This window comes from Pogoniulus pusillus, chromosome 26, assembly GCF_015220805.1.
Source record: "Pogoniulus pusillus isolate bPogPus1 chromosome 26, bPogPus1.pri, whole genome shotgun sequence".
Taxonomy (NCBI): Eukaryota; Metazoa; Chordata; class Aves; order Piciformes; family Lybiidae; genus Pogoniulus; species Pogoniulus pusillus.
Genome location: NC_087289.1, coordinates 442,517 through 449,863, shown reverse-complemented (window position 1 = coordinate 449,863; position 7,347 = coordinate 442,517). Strand labels below are relative to the sequence as shown.

Genomic DNA, 7,347 nt, shown 5'->3' with positions numbered 1-7,347 from the left:
AAGCAAGAGCAGGAGAGCTGAAGGTTAATTTGGCAGCCGGAGCAGGAGCAGAGGGAGCTTGGCTATGGAAGAGTCTGCTAATTCCCTGGGCAGAAGAGGCACAGTCACAGCCAGGACTGGGAGGAGCTCCCTGTGCAGGAGCAAAAGATAAATTGCAAGTTCTTCTGGTGGAATATTCTGTTGATTGAGGACAAAAATAGGAGACAAGCAAGAGCCTGGAGCCTCCCAGCACCCCGGAATGTGTCAATCACTGCAGATGACTGAAGGAGAGATGAGAGCTGGTGCAGCGCCAGGCACCACACAGCCTAACAGACCTGCAGCTGCCTCCACTCCACACTGCCACCAGCTGTGCAGGCAGGGAGACCACAGCTGCAGTGCTGTGCCCAGTGCTGGGCTTACCAGTTCCAGAGACACGCATCTGCAGGAGAGAGTTCAGCGGAGGCTGTGAGGATGCTGAAGGGACTGGACCTGCTCTGCTGCGAGGAGAGACTGAGAGCCCTGGGGCTGCTTAGCCTGGAGAGGAGAAGGCTGAGAAGGGACCTGATCAATGTCCATAAATACTGAGGGGTGGCTGTCAAGAAGGTGCCAGGCTCTGTTCAGCGTTGCCCAGTGACAGGACAAGGAACAAAGGGCACAAGCTGGGACCCAAGAGGCTCCACCCCAGCATGGGGAGAAACTTCTTTGGTGTGAGAGTGCTGGAGCCTGGAGCAGGGAGGTTGAGTGGATGATCCCTGCAAGTCCCCACCAACCCCTGAGTCTGTGTTCCTCTAGCAATGTGTGGCAGGAGGACCTTTGTGTGCTGGGCTGAGGTCAGTGAGCTCTCCTCAGAGCAAAACCTTCACTCAGCTCTCAGAACTGCGGCAGTTTGGGCTTTTCCCTTCGGCCGGGTTTGTCAGGATGGTTGCAAGTCGTAGCCACAGAGTGTTATGGGGTTGGGAGCTCTAAAGGTCACCTGGTCCAACTCCCCTGCGCTCAGCAGGGACATCTCCAACCAGAGCAGGTTGCTCAGAGCCTTCTCCAGCCTGACATGGAGTGTTTGCAGGGATGGGGCATCTCCCCCCTCTCTGGGCAACCTGGGCCGGGGTCTCAGCACCCTCATAACAAATGTCTTCCTTATATTCAGTCCAAATCTCCCCTCTTTCAGCCTAAAGCAGCATCTTTGATCTGGCAGTCCTGCCCTGCAGCCGTGCCAGCACCGGGACAATACAGGCAGGGCTCAGACATGCCGTTCGCTCGGCGCGTTCCCTCCTCTGCTCCATCTCTCCAGGTGGAAGGAGCTCTTTGTTCGTTCCAAGGCAGAGGATTAACGAAGGGAAATGCAAAAGAGCAAAACAAAGCCTCCTTTGTCTGAGCTGGGCGACTTCGCTTTATCTGTTTCTAATCTGGCTTCAACTTTTATTTCTTTAGGACAAAGGAAACCTGAAGACTGAGTCTGGTGCCAAGACAAGCTGCAGTAAGTGACAGGAGCAGCCTGGCTGAGGCTCTGCCGCTCTCTGAAGCCAGAACGTTCAGGGCGAGGAAAGCAAAGCACAAACACTTTGAGTGGCGACTCAGAACACAAACTCCTCTCATGTTGCAAATGCAAGAGCTGCGGAAAAGAGATGTCTCTGCTCCAAGGAAGCTTCATTATCGAGAAGCAAAATGCAATTTCTCTTTGGAAGCGTTTAAAAAAGCAGGGAGGGGAACCTGCCACAAGAGCTTCACTTGATCACAGCGCTGCCTCGTTCCACTCTGAGCCGGGCTCCTGCTTCTGCAAGCAAAGGAGATGTGAAGTTTCCAGGAGCAAAGCTGCCCACAGCAGCAGGGGGGAGGGAGGATGGCCCAGCCCACCCCATGGCTGCTGCTTCAGGCTCCCATCCAGGAGGTTTTTTCCTTATCCAGGTCCTCCCCTAGAGCGCAAAAAGCTGGCTTGGAGCAGGTGCCCACCTCAGGCACAGGAAAGTGCCTCTTTTTTCCTCCTAGCTGGTGATGAATTTGCAGTTGTCACCTTGATCAATGGCCTCACGGACGCTATCATAAGGCTAATAAGATTTTCCCCCCTTCCCTCTACCGCACAGGGTAATTACACGGACGGCTGCACTCAAGGGCAAGAGCCTGTGCCCTGCAGGCACCGCGCCCGCTGCTGCTGGGCGCAGGGCGAGGCAGCACAGCCCCTCCCCAGGGGAAGGCAAACGCACCACAAGTATTCAAACCTACAAACTTCCAGGGTCTCACCACTCTCACTCCGCAGAGCTTCCTCCTGTGGTCCACCCTAAAGCTGCCCTGCTCCAGTTCCAAACCATTGCCCTCATCCTGCCCCCACAGGCCCTGCCGAGCAGTCCCTCCCCAGCCTGCCTGCAGCTCCCCTGCAGATACTGAAAGGCAGCTCTGCAGCCTTCTCTCCTCCAGGCTGAACAGCCGCAACTCTTCCAGCCCTCTGAGCATCCTGGTGGCCTCCTCTGGATCTGCTCCTCCATGAGGGTTCCACAGCTGGACACAGTACCCCAGGGGAGGCCTCACCAGAGCTGAGCAGAGTGGCAGAATCACCTCTCTCGGCTGTGCTGCTTTTGGTTTAGGTTGAAGAAGACCTTCAAGATCACCAAGCCCAACCATTAACCCTACTCCACCACGTCCCCCAAGCACCACATCTACACAGCTTTTAAACACCTCCAAGGACAGCTCAGCTTCCCGGCAGCCATGAGGAGGGGATGAAGACTTCATCTTCTTCCTGTGACAGGCAGCAGAGGACCCTTCAAAGGGTGTGCAGACTGCAGAGCTCTCATCTGCCAGCCCTGCACCGAGCTGAGGGTGCCCAAGCACCGCACGCAGCCTCTCTCGGGTGCAGCTCCTAGGACCAGCCGCGGGGAGAGGCCCGAGGGGAGTCTTCGTCAGACTTGATTGGCAGCAGTCGTGGAGAAGCAGGCAAGAGGAGTGGGGGCAGGTTTGCATCTTGGCAGGGCAGGCAGAGGTTTGCCCAGAGGAAAGAAGGGAGCAGCGAGGCTGCTGCTGCATCCTGTAACATCTGGCAGCTGCGAAGCTCCCAGATCATTCTGCCTCCATCCTCCAGAGAGCTGGGATCTGGGAGGGATGCCAGGCACACAGCAAGCAGGAGGGGGTGAAATTCCTTCAGAGAATCCAAAACAGACAGGCAAACGTCACCATGTTCTTCTCCCTTCGAACAGTGACTCCTGGAGGCTGATGGAGACGCTGGGATCCGAGGGGTTTCCACCTAGGTGGAAGGGGGAGATGCAGGTAGGGGAAGGGGGAACAGACAACAGCTGGGGAGGGTCCACCAAAATCACTGCTGTGTGATCAAAGTCTGCAAAGAAAGCTTTTGTGGTGACCTCTGCTGCCGCTGCCAAGAGCCAGCGTGGAACCCCGGCAGGGCTCGGGCGGGAAGGGACCTCAGAGACCATCTGCTGCAACCCTCTGCCATGGGCAGGGACAGCTCTCAGCTGGACTTGGCTGCTCAAGGCCTCATCCAACCTGGCCCTGGACACCTCCAGGCAGGAGCCATCCCCAGGGTTTCAAGTGTTGGCTGCAGAAACAGAGCTTTGCTCTCTTTTTGCTCAAACCCAAACTTCTTCCTGGCTGTTTTCTGTAACCAAACCTCATCCTCTGTACATGGCAAAAATCTGACTCTAGGGGACCTCAGAGCTGCTGCCAGTGCCTGAAGGGATCCTGCAGGAGGGCTGCAGAGGGGCTTGTGCTGGGGAGGTCTGAGCCAGGCCAAAGGCAATGGTTTGGAGCTGAGGCAGAGCAGGGGAAGAGTGGAGCTGAGGAGGAAATTTTTCAGTGTAAGGGTGGTGAGAGCCTGGCACAGGCTGCCCAGGGAGGCTGAGGCTGCCTCCTGCCTGGGGGTGTCCAAGGTTGGATGAAGCCCTGAGCAGCTGAGTCCAGCTGAGAGGTGTCCCTGGGCACGGCAGGGGGTTGCAGTAGTGGAGCTCTGAGCTCCCTTCCAGGCTGAGCCGTTCTGTGGCTCCATGACGGAGCACCGCAGCTGGCACAGCACTCGGCAAGGAGCAGCAGCGTCAGGCTCACCCCAGTCTCATTCCAGGGCTGCAGCCCAGCCCCCCGAGTGCCCTCCGGCCGTGCAGACCAAGGGGTTCTCACAGCAGCCTCTGGAGGTCAGCAACCAGAAGGGCTGGGACGGGCATCAGCAGCTGCCGTGGAAGAGACAAACAGCAACAAACCCAACTCAGGACACAGCCCCAGGGCACGCAAGCAGAGACCCAAGGCCAGCCCAGGACAGCAGGCAGTGCGCGGGCACAGGCAGCAGGCTGGGCACAAGCGCTCCCACAGGAGTGCAGGCAGCTGACTGGAGAGGAAGCAGGGCAGAGTGCCCCCAGACCCACCAGAAGCCCCCAGCAAAGCCCTCTGTGCAGGGCAGGGAAGGAAAACCTCTTCCTCACCTGCTCTTGCTCACCAAGTACAGACCGAAGGAGGAGGAATCCTCCTGCCTTCCCGAGCCGCGCAGGCAGAGACCACAGCTCCACCGGGACCGGGCTGACCTCTGCCCTGGGGCACTGGGGCAAGCCACCACAGCGTCCCCCAGCGCCGCAGCTCTGCTGCCTGCCAGCAGCTAAGCGATCACCAGGCAGGAGTGTCCCCGAGGCGGGGCTGCGGCAGGCTCCGGGCTGGGCTGCTGCCTGGAGCCAGTTCTGCCCCGGGAAGGACCCGAGCCGCCGAGTGCCATCCCCACTGCGGGGTCGCGCAGGTGTCGCCTCCGGGCGCGTTCGACGAGCTCCCACCCCGGTGCCGTTCCGAGCTGCGCTCTCCAGGCGCTGGGCTCGCAGCTCAAGCAGAGCCTGGCCCCAAGGTGCACCACTGTGAGATCGCTCCCAAAAATGCCTGGAAGCAGATGAAAGGTCACAGCTCTGGGACTGGGGAGACAAGGGAGGAGAAATGGAGGCCATCACCTGGCAGAGGGCAGTCTGCTGCTGCCTCCTCTCCCTCTCAGCACCCCAGAAGCTCCCTGACAGGCAGCACAGGCTGTGGGACAGAGTCCAGCACAGATGACAGCAGGGTCCTGCTTTGCTTCCACCCTCAGCCCCCCGGGAGAGCCCAGTGCCAGGGTGATAAGGCAGAGATGCTCAGGTCAAGCTCGGGCAAGGAACAGATGAGCCCTGCTTTGCCAGAGGCAAAGTCAAGCACTTTACTTGCTGACAGTGCCTGCCACTGTGCCAAGAGTCAGACAGGGCCAGCAGCAGGCCTGCCCTGCCCACCCTGGGCACCACCCCTCTCTGAAGCACCCAGTCCCTGCAGCAGCAGCATGCCAGCCTTGCACCATCCTTGCTGGGGGACAAGGAGAACCTCATATGGCACCCATGGGGACAGGGCAGGCACAGTTGCTCACCTCATGCCTCTATCACCACAAGGGAGGCAGCCAGAGCCTGCAGAGGTTCCTGCTGTTCCTTCCTCATGCAGTAGAAGCCCAGTGCCACACACCAGCATAGCCTCACCAGGCATCCAGAGATACCAGGCCAGGGCAGGTTCCCCAACCGCATCCATTGTGGGTGCTTTGCTCCAGCACATGGCCCCCAGCTCAGCTCTAGAGCTGCCTGCACCACAGCAGCTACCCAGAACCTTCTGCACTGCACCTGGCTCCTTATTTAGCCCTTGAATGTGTCCAGCTGCCACTCGTTTCTTCTTAAGTGGTTCTCCCCAGCCAGGCTCGAGAGCAGCCTACAGGCAGTGCCCAAAACTTCTCCATATCATTGATTCATGGAATGGGTTGAGCTGGAAGTGACCTCAAAACTCATCCAGGTCTAGCCCCCTGCCATGCCCAGGGACATCTCCCACCAGCCCAGGCTGCTCAAGGCCACGTCCAGCCTGGTCTTCAACACCTCCAGGGAGGAGGCAGCCACAGACTCCCTGGGCAACCTGTATCAGGCTCTCCCTACCCTCACTCTCACCAATGTCTTCCTCCACTCTCACTCTCCCCTCTCCCAGCTCTAAGCCATTGTCCCTCAGCCTGGCACTCCCAGACCTTCTCCAAAGTCTCTCCCCAGCTCTCCTGCAGCCCTTCAGCTCCTGCCAGGCAGCTCTGAGGTCTCCCTGCAGCCTTCTCTTCTCCAGGCTGCACAGCCACAACTCTCCCAGCCTGTGCCCACAGGCCCACAGCAGAAGTTCTGCAGCCTCTGATCTGTGAGGCACAGGACTGGCACCAGCATCCATTTGCATGCTGGCAGCCTGCACTCACCTATTATATTTCTCCCTCTTTTCCCTCTGGAAGCTTCAAGCATCTCCTGGTGATATTGTGCTACGCCTCCTTCCTCTCCCTGCCCTCTCATTTCTCTCATCAAAGCTTCCTTTCATCTCCCACCTCTTGCTGCAGGGTCCCTGCTCCCATCGGCAGCCTGCAGAGCCAGGCTGCTGTGCTGGGAAGGGATCTACGCCCAGGCAGAGGTGGAGAGCAGGCACCAGCCTAGAGCCTTCCCCACGGGGAGCAAACACCTGCACGGGAGCAGCTGAAAGGCTCCTGAGCCTCAGGAGCTCCCCACAACATCCACAAATAGCAGAGCTGCGTGGGGTGGGTGCAGGACTGCCCCTGCCTGACAGGCACAGGCAGAGTAAGGCAGAAATAAAGAGGGGACCTGCCCCTTGACTCTGCTGAGACCTCACCTCCAATCCTGCCTCCAGTGCTGCTGTCCCCAGCATGAGAAGGACACAGAGCTGATAGAGTGAGGCCAGAGGAGGCCACAAAGATGAGTCAAGAGCTGGAGCAGCTCTGCTAGAGCAGGAAGGGCAGGAGAACAGCTTGAGTGAAGCACCACTGTCAGCATCTTGGGCAAAGCCATCCCTTCACTTCAGACCAGCTGGGTTTGTGTCTCTGGGTTCTCCTGACGGGCAGAACATCTGTGCAGGTTTGTAGCTGTGTGGGCATCCCTACAGCTTCCTGAAAGGAGCCTGGAGCCAGGTGGGGTTGGTCTCTTCTCCCTACTAACAAGTGATAGGTCAAGAGGAAAGCCTCAAGCTGCACCAGGGGAGGTTTAGGTTGGACATCAAAAGAAATTTCTTGACTGAAAGGGTTCTCCAAGCCTGGCACAGGCTGCCCAGGGAGGTGGCTGAGTTCCCATCCCTGGAGGGGTTTCAGAGAGGCAGAGCTGTGGTGCTGAGGGCCATGGTTTAGCCCCAGCCTGGGCAGAGTCAGGGAATGGTTGGACAGGATAAGCCGAAAGAGCCTCTGCAACCCAAACCATTCCATGTGTGCTTGAAGCAGCTCCTCGCAGGGAGCTGTAGGGAGCAATGAGGTCTCCCCTCAGCATCCTCCTCTGCAGCCTGAACAAGCTCCCTCAGCTGCCCCTCCCCAGCCCTGCTCTTCACAGTCTCCTCCTCTGTACAAAGCAGTCCACTGCTTGCTCTCTG

The 7,347-nt window shown here is 58.6% G+C and overlaps 1 long non-coding RNA gene across 1 annotated transcript; it reads right to left on the bottom strand.

The window, feature by feature from the left end:
* Positions 1 to 4,451: 4,451 nt before the first annotated feature.
* On the bottom strand, positions 4,452 to 5,548 carry LOC135187040 (uncharacterized). Its single transcript, XR_010307173.1, has 2 exons — positions 5,336 to 5,548; positions 4,452 to 4,830 (listed from the first exon to the last, which is right to left on the bottom strand). It is a non-coding gene; the product is annotated as an uncharacterized LOC135187040 (long non-coding RNA).
* Between the last annotated feature and the right edge of the window lie 1,799 nt (positions 5,549 to 7,347).